Source organism: Oryzias melastigma, linkage group LG14 (assembly GCF_002922805.2).
Source record: "Oryzias melastigma strain HK-1 linkage group LG14, ASM292280v2, whole genome shotgun sequence".
Lineage (NCBI taxonomy): Eukaryota > Metazoa > Chordata > Actinopteri > Beloniformes > Adrianichthyidae > Oryzias > Oryzias melastigma.
The window spans coordinates 10,876,841-10,904,072 of NC_050525.1; the positions used below are offsets into that span (position 1 = coordinate 10,876,841).

The window sequence follows — 27,232 nt, forward strand, 5'->3', positions numbered from 1 at the left end:
TTTGAGAAACACACTAAACCTTATAAAAATGATATGTTCACTCAGAGTGTCATACTTATATTTAAGTGTCAAAATGGCGTTATAAAAAGGTTTTAGAATAAGTTTTTTAATTCATTGTATCTAAAGAAATGTATGTTTTTGTTTGTTTTGGTCATTAATAGAAAAGCTACCTTCAGTGTGGCAGACTCCTTTAATAAAAAGTCAGTGATTCAAGCCCCCCTCCTTGAATATATGCATCAATAAAGCTGCCCTTCCAAATTGTAATGGAATTTAAAATGGTTATGCGCTCGCAGATTCCCACCTCTAGTGATCACAAAGCTCCTGCAACAAGATTCAATTACTCCACGCATGTGGAGGTGAAATGGCTGCATTCAAAAGAAATAATCAGCGTAACTAAAATGGTTTTTGAACATGTTTGGTATTTGCTGAAGTGCGCTGTGTCAGGATTTATCTAAAAGGCAAACTTAGGAGACATATTTGTGCAATGTTGCAATCTGGTGTTAATCAAATTTCATATTGTGGGCTTTGAGAAAACTTTGTCAGTTATATCATGTTAATAAGTTATGTGCACAAACAGTTGTTGGTTGGAGCTGGAAAGAGTTGCTTTGCTTTGACGGTGCATTTTCCTTTGCAAAGACTGTACGGGCTGCTGTTTGCTCAAACGCCTTAAAGAGACGAACGCTGCTTTCTCAGTGACACTGATGGAAGAAATTTATCGGTTGGATTTTTCGCCTGTGTTGTTCCAAGGCGTTGGGAGTTGAATGAGGTTGAGCGACACGAATGATTTCTACAAACGTCTTTATTGTGCCGCATGCATGCAGAAATGATCACAATTAACGCTGAAACAATGGGTGTTCCCAGAAATAAGCCCGACTCCAATCATGCAGGAACTGTCGCACAAGCTCTTGGTGACGCATATTATCTTTTCTTTTCTTGATTACTGGTCTTGAGCGCTTCTATTGACAATTAAATATTCAGCATGTGCAGATGGTGCTGTGGCGTAGTCGAGGGCTTTGTTGACATGCCCCCCCCCCCACATACACTTTCACACACTGCCCTCCAGCTATTAATGTGCACACTGTAGTAAAGTGCACTGTAGCACTATTTAACATCATTATCGGAGCTTTTTTTTCTTTCCCCCCTTAAACTGCTTGGAAATTTGTAAGGTTCCTGGTGCTTTATTGTGAAAGTTTTTCAGGTCTTAAATGAGGAATTGGTGTTGAAAGCTGTCAAAGCCTGAGCACGGGGTGACTTAAGGATATCAGCTCACAGCTGAAAAGCTGCAAGAGTGTTTTTTTTTTCATATTACATGGCAAGTCTATCACTTTAACTTCTTCTGTTCGCAGCAGCGCTCATAAAAGTTGAAGGCACATTATTTCGGCCTGGATGTTGGATGATGCCCGCGGGTTTTAAGTGAAAAAGCGACTGGGATTGCTCTTTTTCTCTCTGCGTATCATTTTTGTAAGCAGCATTAAACGGCCCTCGCAAGGCCTCAGAAGAGAAACGCTACTGGAGGTGTTCTGACTGAATATATTCACCATAACTCACTGAAATAATGACACCAAAACAGCACTCAGTGAGCGATTGGTTCAATTTCCTCAGTCCATGTTTGTTAGAGAAGAAAGAGCGCTTACATTGAAGTGGATTACAACAGGGGTTTTTAAAACAATGGGTTTAAGGCTGATAGATTAACATTGCAGGGGTTTGTACTTTATGTACAATTGATTTGAAGATTTTTGAATGGAAAGCCCCATTCTGAGGTTTCCGTTCAGAGTCCTCTCTGTTTTGCATGTTCTTTTCTGTCATTGTTCGCCTGCACAACTGCTTATGCAGCTGTTAAATAGGTTTTTTTTGTTGTTGTTGGTTAAAAAGAAGCTTGGCCTGGCAGGTGCTTTCACAGGTTGTGACGAGACCAATCAGCGTTCCGTTTTCTCCTGAGTTACAGTGACTTTGCTGGTAGCCAATAACATTTGGCTGCTTTAATGCAGCACGGTGGTTAAACTACACTGTTTGGTGCGGAATGTGAAGGGAAGGCTGAAAACAGGATGGGGGTGAAGGTGAACATGGAGGACATTGCCATGTAAACAACTGCAGGCGCTTGCAGTGGGATGACAGGATCACTGGAACAACATCTTGTTATCAGCAGACAAACCTGACACTGGTCCAGAACACAGACAGTCACGTTCAGGAAGCGGACACCAGCACATTATAAGCAAAAGTGCACTTTTCTTTAGATTTATTTCAACATTATCTTTTAATTTCAAACACAACATTGACAAATCTACTGGTTTTTTTATTATTTTTTAAGAATAATGGGATGGATTTTATTATTTTATTCACATTTTTTCAGTAGATTTTTATTTTTTTAAACTATTGTACAGTTTCTGTTGTGTTTCTTATGTGGATGACTGCACAGCACTCCGGACAACAGAAACTACATTCACACCACCCTTGACAATGCACATTCAAGCCCCCACTTCCAACAAAAAGTCTATGTAAACATGCGTAAATACGCGATTTTTTTGGGCTCTACGTACAAGCTTTGAAAGTTAAACCAAGTCAAAATGTTGTCAATCAGAGACTCAGATTTGGTATTGATATGAAGATGGCGCTTTTCTCCTTTACAATCTACTGGAATTATGTTGATCGTGTTTAAAATTTAAAAATTACAGTAAATCAAAGAACATAAACACTGGAGCTCTGAAAATTGATAATGAAGGATGAATTAATAGTTTATATTAATATTAACTCATAGTTGTGCCATAGCTGGAATTATAAGCCACCAAGGCTGAATCGTAATTGCTTCCCTACCTCTACAGCTTCTTCCTATTCCTACAATTATCCTTCCGAGTGATGCGATATGGAAAAAATAGTGTCTTCCACTTCAGATGTTACTACCGTTGCTACGTTACAGATGTTAATACCTCTCAATACTAAAAAAAGTAAAACATTGTATCAATTAACAAACGTTTTGTAATTTGTTACATTTAAAAAGTATTGGTTTATATGAAATCACGTTTGTTGTTGAATTAATCATTAACTCAAAATTTTAATTAGATGTAAACTAATAATTTTAAATGTAACAAATTACAGAACTTTTCTCAAATTATACAATGTTTCACTTTTTCAGTGAATAGTCGCCTGTCAACTACGTTAGCGCCTATGTTAGCTCCCAGCACTCAGAAAATACATAACAACATTGGTTTTACCAGTAAATAAGGTCATTTAGTGCATTCTTGAAAACGCTAAATGCAATTAATTTGATTTATTAATAAAAACGTTTAAAAATGCTCCAAATAATAAAACAGCAAGAAAAGTAATGGGATATTTAAAATAAAAAAAGCTTAAAAAGTGATATAAAATCTGGATTAGAATCAGCAGGGTTTAAATAAAAGCCATCAAAACAACAGCTAAGAGTCAGCTGAAAGAATGTGGCGTTTCGGACGCCATAAGGGGAGCTCGCTGTGATCATCAACTCATCTGTTCACTTGTGAGCGTACCGCCATGCACGTCTGTGCTCACTTATTACTGCTTCACACACAACACTCACATAGTTGCCAAACACAGGAGAGCCAGCAAGATGTTGGGGAATATGTGGTGACTTTAAGAACATACTGTGGGAGAGCTGAGGCAGTGCCACCAATGAGGGAGGGGGGATTTGATAAACCATAAACAACACCATGGAAACTGTATAGCAGATTAACACTCTTCTATACCAGCAAGTGAGGTATGGATGTTTGACCAAATTGCTGCTCAGCTCTGGAGAAAATTGTGAGCTGGAAATAGAGGTTATGATATTAATAAGACGTTACATATTTCTATAAGGACGTGTTTTTGCAAATACAGTATGACTTGATAAATCCCAGCTTACATTTAAGAAGCATGTATATGTATGACTTAAGTAATCTTATGTTTTTGTCACCATCTGCAGCAGAATATTGGTAAAGGGCACAAAGGGGAGATAACCGCAGGCGCTGTCAATCAAAGGAAACAGGCTAAAGAAATGCAGACTGTCACACCATTACAAAGGAATAATGTCCCCAACTAAAGCTTATCTTTAGACTTAGAAGGAAGATTTTGTAAAAATATAAATGGAGGCTGCGCTTGCACGTCATGTTTAAAGGTATCAATATAGACCGGTCTGCAAATATTCAGGGATTAGGGTGCATCTGAGAATGATTGACAGATGTGAATGAAAGGATTAAACAATCATGATGTGATGCAAAGTGCTTTATGCACATTCATTTATGCCTCGCCTCCTCCTGGACGTCTGGGGATAGCCACGGCTTTGTTAGATAGGCAGCTGGAAGAAATGCCAGGATTTCTCTGGAAAGGTTTCGGCAGCTCAACATTTAGTGTCACTGTGCAGCGTTCGCTGACGGCCAGGATTTTCTTTCATACCAAAAACTGGTGTAAACGCTTTGTTTTGACATTTATGTGCCTAATTTTAAAAAGAGATGCGAAGGCAGAGCAACGAAGTTGTATTGCTGGGACTATTGCTTAGTTAAACTTTTCTAAAAATTAAAAGAGCAATAATTTAACTTTAAAATCTTCTTTGTTTTTGTCCTGATTTCAGCTTTTCTGGAATCAAGACACTGGTAATTATGTACAGCAACAAGGACAAAATGAAAAACAGAACACCCTCCTTTGTGGCGCTGTCACTGTTTACAAAGAGTGGGAAGTAGATGAGGTGATGCAGTTTCTTGTTGTCTCCTTGTTTGATACTTTCCAGTAAGGCTCAAAGTGAAACATGTAAACGAGGCCGGCTCTGAGTTTCCTGAGAAATCAAAGAGACGTTTTCTGCTCGAGATTTGCCACTCGACTGCTGGTGTCGTTACTGCCGCTGCTGCTTTTGTTTCCCACAGTGGAGTTGCACACAAACCACGGCATGCCCCAGCATGATTTTAATTGCCAGTGGGACTTTGGCTACTTCAGTGGGAGATGAGTTCTGATGGCTTGTTATGAGAATGAAAGGGAGGGAGCCGCTTGGATTTCCAGAGAAAGGGGCGTAACCCTTTCTTTACACCTTGCAAATGGATTTGATGTGTAAGCGGGCCAGAGCTCTGTGTGGTGTTTCGTGAGCTAAAAGGTTAGGTCTCAATTACAAAATTTGGCAAACCTTTATTCGACCTGCAAGAAATATCCAAGATGTAGATCTCTCCATAAACTCTTAGAATGAAAATGTTCATGCACATTTTTTTGCTGTGGGCAGACAGGGAAGACTGGGAAAATGATTAGTTCCAGACTGAGTACCGAACTCTGCGCTTGATCTGTATTCAGACCGCAGTCCAACATTCCTTCGTTTTCCGGACCAAACCTTGTAAGCAAAGCCATGTGACCAAAGATCTCTTAAGTCTTTGGTCAGTAGGTTCGGGGGAGGGTCAAAACAAAAAAAAGAAAGATGGATGTGGTGCAGTTGGCAAATACTTATAATCAGGATAGTACACTTATTCAAACTTTTTATTTCGCTGATCAATTTTGAACGTCTTGAATGTTGATATCCCAGTATTCCTTTGTTTACACTCTCTCCTGCTCGCCTACAGCCCATCACAACCCCAAGCTAACATTAGCTTGGCAAAAAAACAAAAAAAACAATGAGCAATTATGCAGCAAATCGGTTTTGAGCCAGATGTCAGCTCAGATGAGGAAAATGAAGACGTATGTCCGTGGATCTATTTGCCTGAAAATGGATGCATCAGAATTGTAGTGGGGCAGGGAGACTTTGGCCGACACATCGCAGTTGCTGCGTTACAAACCTGAGCTTTTTCAAACCGAGGGTTTTTATCTACTCATGATCCAATGCAATTTGAATAAAGAAATACTCAGAGACATAAATTCCTTTATATATATCCTCCGCCATGAGAAAAATGCTACAAGAACATGTTAAAACATGTGGAGTGGGACTTTAAATAACACACCAGGGCAAGTAATCATATTGTAGTTTGTGTGGATATCCTTTGGGCATCTTATGGCACTTGCGCATCACCTGCAGCATTTGCGTGTTGTCACTAAGGCACCAGTGCATTCATCTTGTGAACAACTAGAGTGTGACATTAGAGGCACTGTAAGACTGCATCTCCCATATGCCATAATGCTATGTACACTATCCTTTGTAATACTTCACGATACGCTTACCACACGCACAACAATTGTATGTTTCCTTTTCATGGGGTATGCGCCTAGAGCTAACTGTAAGACACCTAGACTTCTCCTAAGATGCAGCTACTTCTCTCTACGACCCTCCATCAGCCCGGACAACCCGAAAACCCATGCCACCTGTACCTGTCAACCCCTCCACACAGGTGTAGGTGACTAAGGTTTTAAAAAACTAAAGTGCATCAGATAAAAGCAGCTATTACACCACCATCTGCTGTCAGTTCCTTAGTGAATCCTTCTCAAAATTTAGATTTGAGAAGGTTAAGAGTTACCCAAAGTTGCGTTCAGGCTTATCCCCTAACACCCCCCCCCCCACACACACACACACACACACCCACACATTCTTTACTTTGCTGGTCTCTGCACTTTAGGATTAGTGGAGCTTGTAAATCCAGTCTTACACCTTGCTCAATTATTTGATTTAGATTAAGCATTATGATATTCTCCCCTCAAAATGCTCCTCGCTTTAAATGACACTGCTCAGTGCTGGGAAAATGGAGCCTCTGTAGCTGCCAGCTCCCTTTGAATGCCCTTGTTAGTTTATTAAAAGCACCACCAGCTTCCCCCCCCTTCCAACTCAGATCTGCGCAGCTGCACCAGTCTGAAAGAATATTCAAGGACAAAAGACTACGATGTAATGCAACAGAGCGCTGCATTGTCATCCGTGACGATAGTTCGGGACAGTGACATTTCTGATATTCAGCGTTGAAGTGATGTGCTGATAGAACATCTGGAGAAGGATGGCAGGTTGTACGGGCTGATCCAGACCTTTTCAAAATCACGTTCTATAGGTTGAATCTTGCCAAGGAATTTCTTTATGATATTTTATTATTATTTTTTATTTTTTATTTTCCTCATAAATGTACTTTTGAAGTGGAGTTTAACAATTGACAGTACATGTTACAATAAGGCATTGCAGGAAGCAGCCAGTGTGGCACTGAGCAAAGAAAACTTGGAGCAAGATGTCAGAAAAGTGACAAGCAACTTGATGGAAATTCTTTACTGTCACTCTCCTCTCACCCCTGAAAAAAGCAGATGTGCAGTCAACATAAATAACACTCCCCCCTTAGAAAGAGTGACACAAGGAGTTTTTTTCCTTCCTCCCTCTGTGGTAATGGCTGCTGTGTCGCAGCTGGAGACGGGTTTGAATCCCTGACCCGTCAGCTCCTCTGCTTTGAGTGGCCTCAGTGAAACGGCTCCAGATGAAAATGGGGCCAGAGCAGAGACATATGAATGACTGTTTGTTTTGTGGTCAGACACAATCACCAACTGAGTGACCCAGTTAACGGCTAGTCAAAGCGATGCTCATTTTGATTCATGCGCCTTTTTTTTCCCTTCTTTCACACTTTCTAAATGTGTCTTGTGTTCTGTTCTTTCTCAGCTCTCAGCCAATATTTATGCTTCAATGGAAAGATAAATGATTTGTAATCGGGAATGCCAGTGTAATTATTTTTTGCAGTAGATATAATATGAACGCTCATCTCTTTTGTTTGAATAATTGCCAAAGCGCTTATAAATGGAGAGAGCATGTGTGTGTGTGATTCCTCTTTCCTCTGCCTCTGCTCTCCGCTGTGGTCTCCTTGGTTGCGGGTGGAGAGTAATTAGGTTTTCTAGAGGTTGAGGGGCTCTTACAATGCTTACCAATGGCAGCAGTCAGCCAGGCTAGTGCTGGCAGGGCAGAAAGGACAGAGGGCTGTGCAGGAGCCTGGCACTGCTAAACCTGATGCTGACTGACAGTAATGAGGACAGCTTGCTAGCCAGGATAGAGGAGAGCAGAGGAGAAGAGGGCATGGTCCCCCGCTATACCTCTAGAGTTCCTATCAAAGCCTTCATGCATACACATCACAAAAAAAAAAGACAGTTTACATGCATAAGTTTAGGGTAGAGATTTGTTCAAGAGCATTGCACAGCTGTTCTATCACTCTTGGTGGCTTCACTGTTTTTTTTTTCTTTTTTTATTATAAAGAAAAGTTATTTAGAACTAATAAAAATATCACAGGAGACCAATCACTTGCAGAAAAACCATTTCTGTAAAATCAAGCTGTATGAGGAAAGTGATAGACTTTGCACTATGGGGTAATGCGTGCAGTATTTCACACATTCTCAGTTCCAGGGTTATGTGAGCTGCTGACATGAAAAACACGGGAGTAGTCACTGTTTTTGTATCCTATTACCTTAACCCTGTAAAGTCCATTACAGAGATTTGGCAAAAAAATCATTTTTTTTTAAATTTTTCAAAACCTTTTGATGACATTCACAAAAATGTATTACTATATTATTTTAGAGTGAGATATAGATAGCATCAATTATGATTTGTTAAGCTTTCACTTACAATAATAGTAGTTTTAGATACAAAAATACTGATATGAGTGTTCAAGAAAAAAGCACCTTGTTTACCCACTGTCTCAATTTGATCCACTCATTTTTAACATGGTGTAAATGTAATATAAATAATTAATCAATGACAAATTTAGCATTTTTCAATACAGCAAATAGTCATAAAAAACAGTTGAGTTGCTTGCACCATAAAGTTTAGAAAACTAACTACATTTTTCACACCAAAAATGTTTTTGAGATTTCCTTGAAGCAGCCATTTTTAAATGAGTGTGAAAAGCCCTTCTACTGCCCCCAGTGGAATAATGATGAACTACATGACAGAAAACATCAAAAAAGTTCAAGTTAATTTTAGGGAAATTTTGAATCATGCCAATGAGATCTAGAAGTCTCAGAAATATGTGTATTAAATATGATAACTTATTGCTCACAACAGGCTGCTCAGGTGTGTAAAGGCTATATAGAAACATGTCAAATAACACATAAATTATACAGCCCTATTATGAAGCTCATAGCAGCCTCAATCATGGAGAGCAAACCAGCCAGAGCACTTGTGCTCCACTTGATATGTAAAAGTTAATGTACTACAGTAAATCTTGATTACCTTCTTAGTGCAAAAGAATATTAACGGAGAGCTAATCTTTATGGCTTCCATATACGAAGCATCGCCGTGCTTATAGTGGGAAGAGGAAGTCCTCTCTGTACTTGTGCATTAGCGTCCCGCCAGGCGTGTTAGCATCTGGCCACAATGAGTTTTGGTTTCCAATGTTGGACAGATTCCTGCTGTGAAGTCTCATCTCAATTTAAAAACAATCTTTAGGGAAATACACGCGAGCCCTGACCCAAACCAAAAGCACTGCAGTGGGGGACACTAGTACAGATTGGTCGGCTGAATTTGCTAACACACAAATCTTCCTAAACTACTTTTTGATAGTTTGGCTAAGCTTAAACTGAAGTGTTTACTGTCTGTGGGTGGGACAGTAACAAATGTGTCAGGAAAAGTGGTTTATAGGACAGTTCATATATTAACAAATTAGCTTAAGCCTGACAGAAAATAAAAACATAGCTTGAATGTGATAAAACGAACATGTGAGCTAACTAAATAGAAAGAGGAGCATGAGGTAAAGATAAACCAAAATACAATTCCTAAATACATCAGGTAGTAATTAACCAACAGGATACAGCTTTGATGATTGAAAGCTGAAAGCTGGGATGAGCATGACGGCAACAACAAACAGCTAACAAAACCATTATAGATAATCTGTAAACAAAGCATGACTTATATAAGAAAAATAATAGAACCTAATAAAAAGCGACAAACAATAAAAAGCACAAACACAGAAAACTTAAATGCTTCTTTCTTAAAGGTGATGGGGATAAAAACAGCCATGTTTTAGTAAAAAATAAAAAAAACACCTTTGATAATTTAGTGTTGAATTAAATTCTTCACCCATCATTTAGAGTGATAATTAGCCACTCATAGTTCATGAGAAGGTGTTTGAAAAGGTTAATATTGAATAAAGTGTTAAAAATGAAGGTGAACAAAAAATGATGATGAAATGACACGAAAACACATCCCTTAATGCTGATTTAGTTAAAACAGCTGTAATTAAGTACAATACTAGACATGACTTATAATTTAGAGTTGTCTAAAATTCATCAGTCATTATTTAGAGATATAATTAGCCACTTAGAGTGTAGGGAAAGATGTTTCAAAGGGATAAAGATAAAAAAAATACAAAAAAAATATGTGATAAAAATGTTTGCAAACTAGAAAAATAAAGGTGATGTGTTAAGTTCCTGTAAACTGATAAACAGGATAACTCTTCAGAGAGGCTTAGTTTTAGTTTTAAAGGAGCACATTTTTCCCTAATTCTTTGCAAAAAAAACACAACTCACACTTTCTATCTACGACAAACATTAATATTTTAGCAGGTAACTGTTCATCTTACTGCTTTATATAAATACATACATGCATGACCATAACGCTAAACTTCTAACCTTTAATATTATAAACTTTATTTTATAAAAGGGAAAATGTCAAAAAATTTTTATTTACAAATGTTTTTAAAATTATACATTTTTATTCTCATTTGGAATCTAAAAGCTGCTGAATGTTTTTGTTAACATTAAGCCTTTGTAAAAAGATAAAGATAATCTCATTGACAAAGTAAAATGGCTTTTTTACATCAGTGCTTAACAAAGAGGACAATGTGTAATAATTTCCCACTAGAGCGGTGTAAATATGCCAGGAAGTAACACAAATAAGAAGTTGTAAATGACAAAAGGGAGTTATGTGGGTTATAAATGCATTGTCACTTGACCAAGAATTTTATCACTTTTTTCACTTCCTTATTTTACTTTAATAAATGTCATCATTTTCATTTACTCCTATGTAAAAGCCACTTCTATTCTTCTGTCAGTTTTTGTTGCCTCTAGACTTTTCTTTCTTTTAACATCTTGACTTTGTGAATAAAGACTGATAGATCATCCTTATTGTTGTTTTTAGTTTATAATCGTTGTTGTGTTTTAATTCCCCTCTATTATTTCTGCCACCTTTATCAATTCACATTCACTTTTATCTTCTCGGAATTGATCCCTTGCTCTCCAGCTGTCAGTAGGAAAACCACTCCACCAAGCCCCAGAAACCTTCAGCTACTAGTGTATACAGTAAAGTCATGACCAGGTCATAAAACTGACTTGTAAACAAGTCAAGATCTGCATTTATACAGCCTTTTTATTGAGTCTTTGTTAGCTCTTTTCCACACTACTGTCCTGTGTGAATCGACCATTACATCCCTGACGCCTCTGTTGCACCTCTGTTTCCACTTGTGAGTTAGTAACAAGGCAAAACCAGCTTTATATCGATGCATGAGCGGGTTAACTGCTATTAAACTGCACCCCTGGATTTATCTATTTATTTTAACAGTGATAAGATGCTATGATGTCTATTTATTTTGAGCATTAATGTATCCGCCCTATAGGGTAAAATCTGTGTTAAAAAAAATCAATTTTTGTAAATGAACAATCTGTTGGATGTCCACCTATCATGTAGGTTTAATAATTTGTGGTTGATGCTACGATTCATAGTTGATATTGGTTCATTTTGAACGACCTGACCAAAACTGATCGAGGACATCTATTTGCCAAAAATTCAATTAGATCACGTGTGTTGTCCGCTGTTATGGCACTTGTTTTACATTAACATAAAATAATCCTACCGCACCTCAATCCAGATGGTATTTTCCAATATAATAGATTCATTTCATTTTGAAACTATTTCATAATAGTATAGGTTGATTTACAGCTTACCTCAGACAGATTGATCAGCTTGGATCGTGCAGACACGGGCAGACAGCTGGTTTCATGTGTATCAGGTTTATTAGTTCAGACAGAGCTGAGCACAGCTAAAACTCCACAAGGGTAGATCTCGGTTACACAGGCAGAGGTCAAACACGAGCATGGGATCATCCAAGAAGAGAGTAGAGTAGTGGGAGTCCAGGTGAGGGTCAGGGCAGGCGGCAGGCAATCAGAAAATAAGTAGGGTCAGAAACAGACGATCAGATCCAGATAGAAACGCTCGGCAATACAGGCAGGGTGGCACTAAACAATACTTTGCACAGAATGTAGATCTGTGCCTTGCTTAAGTAACAGGTGGGTGATTGTCAGATGAGTCAGCTGAGTGGCATCTGGGAAGTTTGCGCTGGGGCAGCTGGGAGATGTAGTATGTTCAACACTCTGGAGAAAAGCTCCCGCTGGTGGTCAGAGAGAAAGGGAGACAGAACTCTAGCTCCTGACAGTAGGAATATAAATCAATTAATTTATTAAGTGGATTCATTGTTACACCCCTTCAATCTTGGCATCGTTTGTTTGGTTTCTCCATATGAGGTTTTGTAGCACAATGGTGTTTGAACATTGCTTCAAAATCTGTTATTTTTGGACGGGATTTTACCAAGTGAAATCAATTCTTGTTTTAGGATCATTAACAAAAACCCAGTGTTTACCAGTGTTTTCACTGTATTATATGCAAAGGATATACAATTAGTATTCAGAAGATTTGACTGTGGTTGCTTCTGTTTTTGCTGGGTCTCTCATCAAAACAACGTCACAGTTTAAGTGGCCTTGGTCATCGTAAAGCAGCAGTGAATCTGACCTTGGGTTCTCTCCAGCTTTCCTCTTTACTACCCCCGTAATAATTTTTTCATGATAAACATTTGGTATTTAAATCCAACAGCTTCAAAATCTCCGCCGACCCCGTACAAGAATCAGGGATCGTCAACGAGGCTAAGAAGCACTTAAATTTGAAAGTCATCACTTTAGGGAGTTGCTTCTGGAACTGGAGTGGCCGACGAGGAACGCATTTCTAATTTTTTAACAGTGACCTTTTTAAGATGTTTGAATAGAATACACAGAATAATTAAAAAGGGGTGGACAGTTTAATCAGGATGATGAGTTCCATTGTGTGGTCAGAGACAGCCCCTTGCTGTCCAGTTTTGACTTCGTTTTGCTTCTCATTAGCTCTTCCTCTGTTCTCCCACTTTGAGACAAGCAGCCTGGGACTGCCACAACAAAGACTATGGAGCTGTCTAACTGTCAGTAACAGCACAAAGGGTCAAAATGTGTTCAGATGTGCACATTTATACACCTGCCTATACAATACCCAGCCAATTTAGTTGCTTTTCTTTGTTTTTTTTTTGTTCAGAAGTAAAACTTGTTTTTCTTTTTTAAATTAGGGTTATTTTACTCACGCAGACCCCAAAAGCTTTTAAGCATTCAGTCAATACATCACCTCTCCAGTTTATTCGTAAACTGTAAAAGTAAAGCCTAAGTGTGATCATTATTTTGTTGAATGTGTCCTACTGATTGGAAAATTGCCTGGCCAGCTCACTGAAGTGTTTTGCTGTGATTGGATCCAGTTGTCATTGCAGAGTAAGATATTGGAGTCCCGCCTGCCAGATTGCTCTTTCTCACTTTGATGTTGTGTGACAGTTCATATGGAAGGTTTCTATGTACTGTCTCCTATTTTTTTTTTCATTTCTAATTTTTTTTTTCTGGTAGGGTTTCTTAGGGCTACACATGCTTGTCGGGTTGTGCTACTTTTTTGCCGTGTGATAAATAGTGATAGCTTTTTGCTTCACTCTTCTTGTTTTTTTTAATCCCCAGACCTTTAAATATATATATATATTATATATATAATAAATATATATATCAACTTTGAAAATATCTGAAAAAAAGTATCATTAGTAGTTCTGGCCCCCCCGCCAAAAATCATGGCTGTGCTGTCATCCAAGTCAGCTGAGTAAGAGTCTTTTAATAACCAAACACAAATTGACAGACAAAGACCAAATGACAGTTGACAGTTGGGGGCAGATTGACAGACGAAAACTGAACTGAAATTGACAGACAAAAAATAAGATGCAGCAAACAGAAATAAATCTGATATTGTTATTATATAACACAAAACCTGCACTGTGGTTTTACTTGTCGCTTTTCTTTGGAGTGAGATGTGTTTTGTTGTGTGTTTTTTTTTTACTTCAATTTTCCAGAAATAGACTCCAGGGTTTTTGTTGAGTATCTTAAAGGTAAACTTGCACACAAAACTCTAATATTGCTGTTGAAAGTTAAAATTTTATTCTAAAATGTTGGATAAAAATATCCAAAACCAATTCCGTGCACATGCCCAAATTTATTATGATAAGAATCAGACACTTTTGTCCCCATTTTCCATTCATGCATTGTGTTTTTGTAATTTCCACCTGATGTTGGAGCCACTGGACGGGCTACTGTTGTGCTTGTACTCTGCCAATGCACCGCCTAATAGCTCCCAAATGGCCAGAGTGGCAGAAAATCTGCATGGCGTTGTTGGTCATTGAAAAGAGCTGCATAGACTCTGAGGGCTGCTTAATGACAAAGCAAAGCGAAAAAGGATATGCAGCCGCAGATGCTGTCAGGCACAGCACAACACATCCATGAAGACCCTCACCTGCTCTCTCCTCCTCAGTCACACATAATGCGTTCTGTCATTCATTTCTAGAAGAGTTTTTCATTTTTTCCAAATCTAGATAAAAAGCCTTTTTATTGAAGCTTAAGTCATAAATTTAATTTCATGCCATTTGTTATGGTGTCACATTTTGCTGCAAAAATAGGTATAAATGTGTTGAACGCAGAGTCTGAATGACTGCATCTTAGTCAAGGCGCTAAAGAGCTAAGCCGTTCCTCTGCATACTGCTCAGTCCTCAGCTGTGACCTTTCTTTTCCGCGCATCATTCACGATTATACTGCTGACATGTTGGCTCATGCCAATAATTTTTCATTGGAGGCAGTGTCAGCCGCATCATATTTTATCATCTGGATAAAATTGTGTTGTGTTTTCATGTGGGCTGTCCATAATTTGTATTTGTTTGTTTATGTGCCTCTTACAGATTAGATTTTGCATTTAATTTAACTCAGAAAAGAATCTGAGCACAAACACAATCTGGCGTCGGCGGAGGGAAAGAAAAAAATGTGAAAGAAGCAATAGGTTAAAAAAGCATAAGGAAAAACTGTTGCTGCACTGTGTGTAAAACAAGTGATTGAGGACTGTGCCCGAGCAAAATTAATGCATCTATTGATCACCCTGTCGTCACTGACTAGGAGCACAATGATCACACAGGAAAATCTTACAATAATGTTCTGTATAAATACAGGATCTGTTCTGGCTCTTAATTATAGGGATTATTGAAAATGGATACACCCCATTTTAATGCTGATTTTAACAGCTGTTAATATGAGCGAAAATGCTTTTCATGCTTAATCAAACAGTCTTCAGAGTGCTGCCGTTACCAAGTGCAGTGTGCACTTTGTGGCTCTCCGAGCATACAATTTAAAAAATATGAGAATTTTTGAGTGTTTTGGCAGCGAATAACAAAATGGACCTTGTAATAAAAGCCGCCGTTTAAGTGATGCTCTTTTATGTTAAAGATTAAACAGCATGGAGCTACTTTTTTCTTCTTCTTCTGGACTCAACGGGCATGTAACTGATGTTGGATTAACATAATAACAGTGGTTTCCTCTAACAATAGAACAATAGAAACAAACCTTTTTGCCTCTGTCACGTTAAATTGAAAGGCTAGATTTTACTTATCAGGAAAAACAAAGATTATCTACCAGGACTTACACAAAAACATCTACACAAGCAAACAACAAATCCTGTAATTGTGTTTACTGTACAAAAACTAACCGTAAAATTCAATTATTTTGTTAGAAACTTGCAGCTTTTATAGAAAAAATAAGGAAATAATATAAAGCGTATGCTGCTACGAAATTTAATTCCGTGTACAGCCAAACTGAAGATCTCTACTAAAGAAATTTTGACATAACTTTGATACTTTTTTAAAGTTTGTAGTCCCACTCTGATCATCTTTTGATGATAATAAGGATTATGCCACTTTAGCCAACATTAAAACTTTGTAGAACATAGTTTCTGCAGAGCAGCAGTAGCTTATTTAAAATATGCATACAGTTTGAGCCAAATGTCAGCTTAGACAACGAAAACAGACGGACATGGATCTATTCGTCTGCAAGTGGATGCATCAGAATAGAGCGGTAGCTTCTATGTCACAACTACAATCTTTTTCAAACAGCTTTTGTTTTGTCTTCTCCTGATTTGCAACGTTTCACATAAAGAAACACTCAATGAGGCATTTTTAAGCTTAATTTTATTAATATATGTCTTCCATCGTCAGAAAAAAAAATTAAAAAATCATATTAAAAACACAATTTTCATTGGAGTGGGTCTTTAAGGCAAAAACATTATGTTAATAAGCTAATCTTACCTTTATGTCTGACTTTAATCCTGAAATGAGGTCAAAAGGATACATCAGTCCCTGAAAAATCTTAATCTAATTATCAGTAGGGGTGTGTTTTGGCTGGCGATACCATACATACCGCTCACGATGCGATATCTGTTGCAATATATCCCAAGAATGTTCCTGGACAATTTTTTACCATTTTTTAAAGAGTATGTCTTAAAAAAAGCTCTACCTGAATCTTCATTCATTGTAATAAAATTGTAAAATTCATTTCATCTAATGATCACAACATCAACCACTGCAACTGTATCTCATTAACATGTTGCTTTGAAGGTGTTTTTTTTTTTTTTTAGTAAATTAAGTCATATTTGTTCTTAAAATGAACAAATAACATTGTCTGTTTCCACAATTAAATATTTTCCAGCATAAGAAAAAGAAAGTGGAAAACAAAAGGACACGAATAAATAATTAAATATCAGCATGTCTGCATTCTAAATAAAGTATTGCGATATATTTCCAAATCACTTATTTTCCTGCACCCTTAGTTACTAGTGTCCTCACAATGTTTCAGTACAACCCTTTTACTAAAACACCACCAATACAGCATGATAGTACAGCCTACACCTCTCATTACAACCAGTGTAAATATTACAACACCCATAAACGGCAGATCTGAGACTTTTCTGACTCCAGGAGGATGTTAAATGTAAAAAATAAAAGGTTTAACGGGTTTGCCAAAATAAAAGTGTTCCAATCTAAAAAGAATATCTCCAAATGTCAAAGGTTTATATCCAAACAAACCGTAAAACTTGGCCTACAGTCTGTCTCTCAGACCCACAAGCTTTCTGGTTGGTGTTTAGTTATGATGCACAGTTTTAGCATTACTCACAGTGATTCGCAAAGCATTTACTGGCCTGCTTGGGTAAAGAACAAGTTTGAGTGAATCTGCCTTTGCCTGATTTTGGAATGTTTGTTGCTTGAAGGTGGAATTAGACCGAGCGGTTTGATTGACTATGATTGACACCGGCTCCTTCCACTTCAGCGAGTAATTTATTTGGTCTAATCCAACCTTTTTGCGGCGGCACTGCAGGTGTGCCACTGCTGAGCCGACATTTATGGTCGCACAATAACCGAAAAATGTGTTTTTTTGCACCTACACGCTCTACATGGGGTACAGAACTGCCATGAATTTGGACCACTGCCTGTGCTTTCACCTTGACTCATTAAAAGAGATCTCCATATGACGCACAGCTGGAAAAAGTAAAAAAAAAAATCATAGCAGAGGAAAAAAAAAAGTTTTCTGCTTCTGCAAGTAAAAAAAAAGAAATAAGCAGAGGCTCAAGCAGGTAAAGTCCTTCTTTTACTATTCATTTTGTGACTTAGCAGCCCCCTCACCCACCCTCACCCTGTCATGTTATCACGCAATAATGAAAAGTGTTGACAGATTCATTTCCTTACCGCGACTGCCGAAGACCGTTTTGCGATTTCTAATTGATAGCTACATGCAGCAATTTTGTTGCGCTTGTGGATTTTATTGCGCTTTTAATTAGGCCAACTTTGACCTTCTCTTCTCTTTGCATTTATATTGCTCCAAATGATTTTCACCTCCTTTCCTCATTAGCTTTTGTTAAATTAATTCCATTGGCTACAACATCCATACATACATGGTGTGAAATGAGTAGACATTCAAATAAACTCATACATATATTATATATCTATGCGTGATCAGATAGTCTTTGATGTGAGTGGGCTTTTTTTGAAGAGAACTGAAAAAATCTAAAACAGTAAATAAAAATTATTGTATATTTTTTGCAAACAGTGGCATGATAACAAAGAGGGTTAAGCTTCATATTGTCAGGGATAGACTGCATTACACATAGAGAAATACTGAAGTGAATAAACACAGCAGAGTGTCAGCTGATGAGGTGTTTAGTAATAATTTAGACTTCATCCACCAAGTTAATACAAAACTTGTTTGCTAACGTCTACCGCTCGCAGCGAGAAAGCCAAGAAAATTCTGTAACCTTTGAAACGCTGAACTCCAGCTATGATTTCTGATTTAAGCTGAGACAGTGTGGCAAGCGTTTGCTGGCTCAAAGCGACAGAGTCGCTGTCAAACCTGGCAGTTGGCTGTTTACAATGCCGCTGAGGGGTGTTTTGAGCTTTAGAGCATTTGCATGCTGTGAAAATCCTTCATCTTAACAAGGACAATTTTAGTTTTATCATCTTTAAGAGAGCGCTTTTGGAGAAGCTCATTTTACTCCCCAAGTTAAAGACAGGTTTTCATTCATTGCACAAAAATGGCTGCGATGAGGTGCAGGTGAGAGAAAAACTGCTCCAGTTAAACACTTTTTTTTTTTTTTTGCTGGAGATGTTTTTTTCTGTTGAAAGTGACCCGTGCTTTGCATTTTGAAAATGGGCTTTTCGGATTAAACAAACATGGCATCTTGTCCAGCTTTGACCTTAACAGTCAACTAAAAAAAAAAAAAAAACTGTTTACATCTAAAGATGTTTAAGCTCTGAAAATAAGCCACGCTGTTAACGTTAGAATTTACTTTAGAAACATACAAATTGGTTCTAACAATGAGGGGATGTGAAAAGGGGCGAGCAAAACAGGATCAAGCAATTAATTTGCATAAAGTTGACAGGAGGTGAAAAAGGAAAATAAACAAGAAATATCTATGAAGACATTAAAAATAAATTGTAGAGATGGATTTAATAAAATTTGGGGCAATAAAACTATGTGTGGTCCTTTTTATTGCTGCAGAGAAGACAGTCAGAAAGTGGACATTTATTAAATTATAAGCCTGTTTTGACCTTCATTCTGGCTTTTGTTGGAGATGGAAAAGCTTGTATTTTGGTCGGACCGTTTCATCTCTCCACCCTTTTTGCAGTATTAGTCTTTATCTGCTTGGTTGACTCTATAACTGTAACACTGTTTAATTTCCTTACCTGCTTAATTGAAATTCACGTCTCTTTTCCAGATATGTCTTCCTGTTGTGTGTGTTTTGTGCATGTGTGTGTGTGGGTGTGCGGTTGGGGGCGGATATTAGTGAAAATGTGTTTTCATTCTGAAAGTGGCAAGTGATGGACAGGATCTCCCAGACAATGCCCTCCTCCCGCCATCCTCAGTCTTTTTTGTCCACTTGTCTTTCAGACACCTTTCAACCTTGTCTCTTCTCCTGTGCACCATTCCTGACTCTCCCCCTTTTTCTTTTTTTTTTATTTTTTCCTGTGGAGCTTGATAAATCGGATGCTAAATTTAGAGTCATATTTTTCAAAGTCACCAGGACTAGAAAAAGAGACAGAGCACACACAACATAACATCTTTAATCCACGTTTTATCATCCCTGATAAACGGGAACTTGTGGCAGAAACCCCGTTTGAATTTTTTAACTTTGTCTGTCCTCCAATCAAACAGCACAGGCCACCTCCTCTTGATAGAGGGCTACATTAAAGGGACGGCTAAAATCATTCAGCTTGGCGGCCTTATGCTTTATAAAATTAAGGCTTGTTGATATTCAAATAGGAAGATCCCGTCTTTTGAAATTACAGCTGCAAATGTGGGCTGTTCATCCCTTTCCTCCCCCTATTTCCTGGGATTCTTTGTTAGACCTAACATCATTTGATTACAATATGGCAGCCACAGGACCAAAATTATGTGTGTTCACTCTGGAGTGGCTTCAGCTGCACCTTGCGAGCTTGGCTCATCTCATTTTTATGAAGCCTTATTAGCCACAGGCTAACACATTAGCCAATAAAAGCTATAAAGCACAGCAGCCAACTCTTAAAAAAAAAAAAAAAAAAAGGCTGTAATCTGGAGCACCACAACACATCTATTTATTCAGCCACAGTTTAGAGACCAATCCAGGCAGGAAGTAAAGTCAAAGATGATCTAGAGCAGTGCTCCCCAATCGTTGGGTCAAGAACCCATAGGGGCCCGTGGGACCGATTGTACCGGGCCTCAGAGAAGTAAAACATGACCTACATTTTTTTTAGGTTTTATTTATAATCTGATTTTGAAGGAAGTTTGGTTTTGGAAAACTACTGAATCCCCCCTCTACCACATCTGACTAATTTTTGCCAAATGTCATCTGCTGCTTTCTTAAAGTGGCTACACCAAATTTAAACCTCTGAACTAGCAAAATTTACAAATAATAATGGAAAGTTTCTTTTTGCAGTAAGGAAACAGAAGAGCCCTGGACTTCAAAATAAAAGAAAGCTGTATTTAACAGACAAAAACCAGAAGTCTTTACTCCAAAAATCATAACAGTTGTTCCTTCAAACCATTCTAATAATGCATAATAGTCTATAACCGTCTTTCTAATGTTACAAGGATACTACTGATAAAGTTGTTCAAATTATTTATTTTTTTAAATACCTGTCTTAGCATCCATTTGAATTATTATTATCATTTTTTGATATTTACCCATTTCTGGACGCCTCCCCCGGGAGGTGTTCCAGGCATGTACCACTGGGCGTTGGCCCTGAGGAAGACCCAGGAAACACTGGAGAGATACGTCAGAATCCTCAGGGTCCCCTAGAGGAGCTGGAGGAAGTGACTGGGGTGAGGGAATTCTGGGCATCTTTGCTTAGACTGCTGCCCCTGCAGCCTAGTCTCGGATGAGCAGAAGAAGATGGATGGATGGATACGTGGGTGGATGGATGGATGGATAGATGGATGGATGGATAGATGGATGGGTGGATCTTTATCTCTCGCTCCTTAAAAGTTGGACGATGATGAAGTTGGCATCTGATTTTTTAGCTTCCACATAGACAGTTATGGGTTAAGCCAAAATCTGTATCACATTTTGATGGCTCCTACATGAAAAAAAAAATTAAAGCATCTTTAAAAATTTTTTTTATAAGATAAAGTTACACTTTGCCCTCAAAAGTTAAGGGGAACTTGGAGCTTAAGAAAAAAAAATCAGACACTTTCTTCAGCCTCGTATTGACCGGTCCGTGAAAATATTGTCTGACATGAAACCGGAATCACTGATCTAGATTGTTCACATAGGAACGTGGAGGATGCAGCATAACCTTTAGCTACAAACTGTGCATCCATTTATGTGTTTCTACACTCCCATTAAGGGTCTTTGGGGGGTTGCAGACTAAAACAGCTGTTGCTTGGTGTGAGGTGGGATTTACCCCCAGACGAGTTGACAGTTCACCATGGGGCCATGCAGAGATAACCCGCCTTACTGGTTGAGAATAAAGGAAAAGGAATTACCTGCAGAAAACCCACACAGGCACAGGATGCAAAACCTACCTGGGATTCACACCAGGAACAAGCCAAACCTTTTAGCAAAATGTGTCAGAATGTCTGAAAGGCTGTGAAAGGAGATTTTTGGTGTCAAGACGGATTAGAAAGGATGGGAGAATTGTTCTGACTCACAGCTATACTAGAAAGGTCCTCGCGTGTTCACAAACTAATGTGAAATATTGTATTAATGAAGAATGTGTTTTCAATGTCATTAGTATAACAGGATTTGTAATGTGTTGTTATTGTAAAATGATACTATCAGAGCATCTGGAGCTGTTTGTTTGATAAGGCCCGGGGTATGACCAACTCAGCTATATGGGTCAGCCTGAAAAACAGAACATTGTGTGTTAATCTGCTATAATTTCTTAAGACTCACTCGGCACACATAGCTAGGGACAAAACTTTGCAGTTAGAAAACTGTTATTCCATCAGTGCATTGTAGAAAATGGAAAATTTGGTGAAAGAGATTTACTCTTTTCAATTACCCATGAATTTGTCACCTTTTCTTGCCCGTTCTTTAAATGTTTTCTCTTTTGGTTGGCAGTAAAAGTCCTCCCCTTATCCTTTCTCCCCTGTTGCTGTTTCTTTCATTTTGTTTTTATTAAATATGAACAGAGGAATCTTTCCCCCTGTGCAGTACAAGTGACTTCCTGCAGTGGCACTCCATCAGACGGCACCAGTTTTTTTTTTTTCTATTTAGAAAGGGAGTCTGTAATTAGTTTGCCATTTGGATTCTCTGTGCAATTACCTGCTAGATTACAGAACATTTCAGGTATTTTTAAGTAAACATTGCCAGTCTGTTTGGAAATAACGCCCTAAGAGTACAGTGTGTTACGATAAAACACTTCAATTGGGTGCTATTTGATTAGTTTTTTTTTAATAATAATCAGAAATCCCTTCTCATTGGTAAATATCTGTCATGAGGGTATAGAAAAACTCTATGGACACATTTTCTCAGTTGCTGTTCTCACTGTTCTCCTCATTGTTGCATTATGTACAAACAAGCTGCTTACATAACTGATTGTTGGCTAGAGTAGTGAACCATCACACCACGTAAAGGAGCTGGGCTCTACGGCACGCTTGTAAATTTGAAGGGACATCCCACAATTGTTTATTATATAAGAATGAATTAGTTTATGTCCTCGTGACATGCACTTGTACTGGGGTTGACCTGTATGGGTGCTGCAGGTTTTTGGGTTTATCCATGGAGGGTCGTAGATAGGAGGGGGTGCATCTGAAAGGGAGCGCAGGTGTGTTTTGCAGATCTCTTGTGGCTCGTACAGAAACTTTAAAGATAGTCATGAAAATGAAACGTACCATTATTGTGCCCGTATCAGTAAAGTATCAGTAAAGATTGGGGGTGTGCCAAAGTATCGATATTGCGATATATCATGATATTTAGCGCAGTGATTGATCCTCGATGGGTTTTCACCAAGTGTCGATCTTTTATTTTTATTTTAAGAGGCTGTAAAACGTTATTATCCTTTGGCGAGATGTTTTTTGGAGATTGCATTGCAAGACTGACTGTCATGAGCACCAATGTCCCTGGCAGCTACTTGAATTACTTAATTTTTATTCTGTTGTTTACAACTATTTTGCACTAAGTAGTGGACCTGCTGTTCATGTTCACTATTGTTAACACTGAATTGTAAAGATAATTCCCACTGACATGGTGTCAATGCTTGTCAAAGACATAGCATTACTGATTTCAGCAGTGTTGCACAAAAGTGTCTGTTATTTGTTGTGCAAAATAAGACACAAGTTGTTTATTATGATTGCGTTCAAGGTAAAACATAAATAAGGATATGTTTTCCTAGAAAAAATATGTGTTCTCCTATATAATGTAAGTTATTAGATATGATTTTTACTAATTATCGCAGTATCACAATATCATCAATATCGTGAGCCATGTATTGCGTATCACATCATGTGATTCCCAGCCCTAGGAAAGATAATGTAAGTTACTCGCACTTATGACCTATAGGTGATGTTCCAATCGTTACTGAGGTGTGTGTAATAGATTCTTACTGATTGTACGCACTGGGTGTGCACATGAAACGTGCACCCTTGAACAGCACTAATGGGCTTCATGTGCAAAGCCCAGGTTTCGGGGGATTAAAAATAAAAACCATGCATTACGTGCCAGCATCTCACTAAACCTTGTGGTTTTTTTAAGTATTTGCCTTAACCTGTTCCCCGCAGCATCCCCATAGAAAAAAAATGTGCACAAACATTTTCGTTCTATGACTGCAATGTATGACTTTAACATTTCCTGCTGGCCGCCTGTGTACAGATTTGCTCGTATCCACCAGTAAAGGTAGTTGTGACTAAGGCTTTAACTTAAGGGGAGCAGCTTGGGTTATAAAGCAGCTTGTTTCAAGTTGTGTTCGCAACCAACTCCCTCTGAGCTGTGGGATCAAGCAGACATGAGGGTGGCATAAAAACTCTGACGTCTGACATTTCCTGGTCTGTGATCGATGAGCTTCCTGTCAGCTCCTTCACTTCAGGCAAGTCCTCCTTCACCGCAGAGGAGTCTCTGGGACGGCATTGTTTTTCCCGTCCTTCCCCTGCACCACTTCTCTCTGTGTTAAAGTCCCGAGCTGCATCACATGGCTGATGCAAATCAAGACAGATATAAATTATCATAGGAAAAAGGAATCTACATTGAATTGCTATACATCACCACACTAGGTTTCTGCAACAGGTTTGTTAACTCGCGTTGATTGCATTGAATATGTAAATTTAGAAAGGATGCATGATTGTGGTGCAACTAAAGTTTCTCTTTAATGGCATCAAAGCATTTCATTTGCATTCTTGCCATCTTGTGTTGCAGTGATGAAACACTAATAACCATGTAGCTCTGTGTTTTGTTTTGTTTTTTCTCCTTCAATTCATGAATATGCTTTAAAGTCTCAGATCATCCCAATGCGAGTGGTGCAGCACAGATCTGTTGGGACTGGCTGGATCCGAACTTGATTTAAAGCTGTTGTTTGGGTTGTTTAAAGTGAATCTCTGTGATTATCCTTATTTTTGCTCTAATTTGTTTTTTTAAATCTCTGGATTAAATGTGATTTCTTATGTAGGATGTGTGCATGAGTTTAGTTGAGTAATTATAAAGATTTGCACTGTTACATAAAATCACAGTAGAGCACGGCTGAAGAATTTTAAGCATCTATTGTGATGTAGATGTTGTTTTTTTTAACGAAATAATATAAATGTTTTGTTTTCATGGATGTTTACACTGTAAAGATGATTTTTGTGTTCATGAAGCTACAATCACACCGGCCTTGGCAACGCCTGTAAAAGCAATCACTTCTAATTGAAAGTCTAGGGATGTATTTAGACTGGACACATTTTTTACAATTAAAGTCAAATGTGTCAAAGTCAAGGCCCGGGGGCCAGATCTGACCCTCCAGGTAATTATATCCGGCCCTCCAGATCATTTTTATTTTATTGTTATTAATTGCCCGATGTTATCTTGCGCTTATTTCTAACTTGTATAATTTTGACAAAATATATTTTTATAGAGCATAAAATATTGAAAGTTTTTTAAGTGGAAATTGATTTATTCTATAATAATATTCATACCTATTTTTATTCATAGTAATGTTAAAAAGTTACGTTTTTAAAGTTTTAAAAATTGAGTTTTAGTTTGTTCAATAAATGTGTATCCTGTTCGGCCTGTGACCTGAGGTGTGTTTTGGATTTTGGCCCCCAGTGTGATTTAGTTTGCGTAAAGTGAACCAGAGTTTGTTTCCCCAGATAATCCAGAACAAATTCTAAGTTTGAACACACGCAAGCTTCTGTAGTACCTGACGTTGATACAAACGTTCAAAATTGCCCTGCGAAATACAATGTTTCTACAAAGTTAAATTATCCAGGAAAGGATTCTAAATCACAGGACTTCCATTTCCTGGTCAATTACTGAAGAGATCTTTAGTCATGTGATTTTTGTATGCAAGCTTTGGTTTGGAACAGAAATGTCCACTTGACGGTAGTCTGAATACAGACCAAATACAAGGTTCAGGACTCGATCTGGAACAGATTAAGCTGACTCGGTCTGGACCAAACATTTTTTTCCAGTCTGAATACACCCAAAGTAAACATGCGTCTCTGACTTCTGTGTTCTAAAGTCCCGTGTAGACACGTAGCTACGCACATTTTTAAGGGCATTTTTGAGTACAAAATGCACGACCACTTTGATAGTTAAACCATGTTGAAACCTCGACCAATGAGGGACTTGAAATGTGGTAGTGATGTTTGGATGGCCTCCTTTTTAATTCATTGAATTCCCAACCGTTTAATAACTGATCATGGAGGCGAAATTAATAATTGCACTTTGGGCCTGGTCAGAATGAAACAGCACCAACCAAGTCTTTAACATATCTGAGTAGAGCTGTAGAAAGATTCGTGAGATTTGCACAGCTTCGACATTTCACACCAAGCACTATTATCATGTAGCGACAGTCCAGTGTGAACAACATATGGTAAATGGGCGTTCTAGAATGCGCTAAAATCTGTGTGAACGAGGAATAAGAATGACGTTCAACACAGTGCTACAAAAAAGGGTCATAAATTTTGTTATTTTTATATTTTCTAATAAAGACTTGAGGCTTTTTTAACTTTGTAATCCACCTTTTCCAAACATCTCTGCGGTGCCTCTCACCAGCCATCCCGGTGGTTCTCAGTGAAGATTGATGTCTTATTAAAATAGACCACAGCCAGGCAACCAAGGTTTTTTTTCCTCTGTTAGTTCCTTAAAGAAGCTGGTCATTGCAGTTTTCGGTGAAGTGACAAATTCGTCTTAGACTTCCATCTGCCTACCTCAGCTGCATTTTCCATTTGAGGAGACGATGATGGTTTAGTATCATCATAAAGCGATACATCATCCAGCACAATAGATAATAATAAATAAACATGTTTGACCAAAGTAGGCAGGCTGGGGTTCATGTCAATTTAATCCAGTTTCTAGGATTATTTCCGAAGAAAACAATGCTAGAGGTAGTGTGAACACCTTTCTGAAACATAAGTAAAGCTGACAGCAGATTGTTAGTTTCCTCTAAGGGTGTTTTCACACAGTTTGAACATGTAACACCTTTATATGGGTTTGCTTTGCTTTCACATTGCACTTTTAAGAGTGGATCAAACTGCCCGGGAGCATCGTGCAGTTACAACAGCTGTTTGTTCTAAAATGAGCCCTCACAGTGAAAAAAATGAGCAAGAGGAAAACCTAACTAACCCTTTGACTGTCATAAATGTACCACATTCTTACGCCTCATCTTCTTTAAAAATAACATTTTTTTAAATAATTTTTCTTGATCAAATTGCACAGTACTTATTTTATTTAATTTGCTCTATTCGATCCACAGACTCATAGGTTCTGCTTGTTTTTGATACAAAGTTCTGGTCTTCAGCAAACATCTCAGAGTGAATTATCTTTAAATGGTATAAAAGCTTCATTAAATATGTCTCAGTGGAAAATTAGAGATTCATACAACTAAAAAATCAGAGTGAAATATGTATGTACCTGGAACTAGGTAGTCACAAGCCTTTAACCCTCAAAGTCTTGAGCTTTGGCTCCAGTGTGTACATTCTTTTGGCTACCATTTCTCTTCAACTTTTAAAAGAAATTAACATAATTACGGATTATTCTATCATGGAGAAAAGCAGCTTCGTGCTGATAAGTTGC

General features: G+C 38.0%; 1 protein-coding gene across 8 annotated transcripts in view; it reads left to right on the plus strand.

The window, feature by feature from the left end:
• LOC112142593 (RNA-binding protein Musashi homolog 2) overlaps positions 1 to 27,232 on the plus strand; it is a 311,624-nt gene that overhangs the window by 15,683 nt on the left and 268,709 nt on the right. The gene's annotated exons all lie outside the window — the stretch shown is intronic.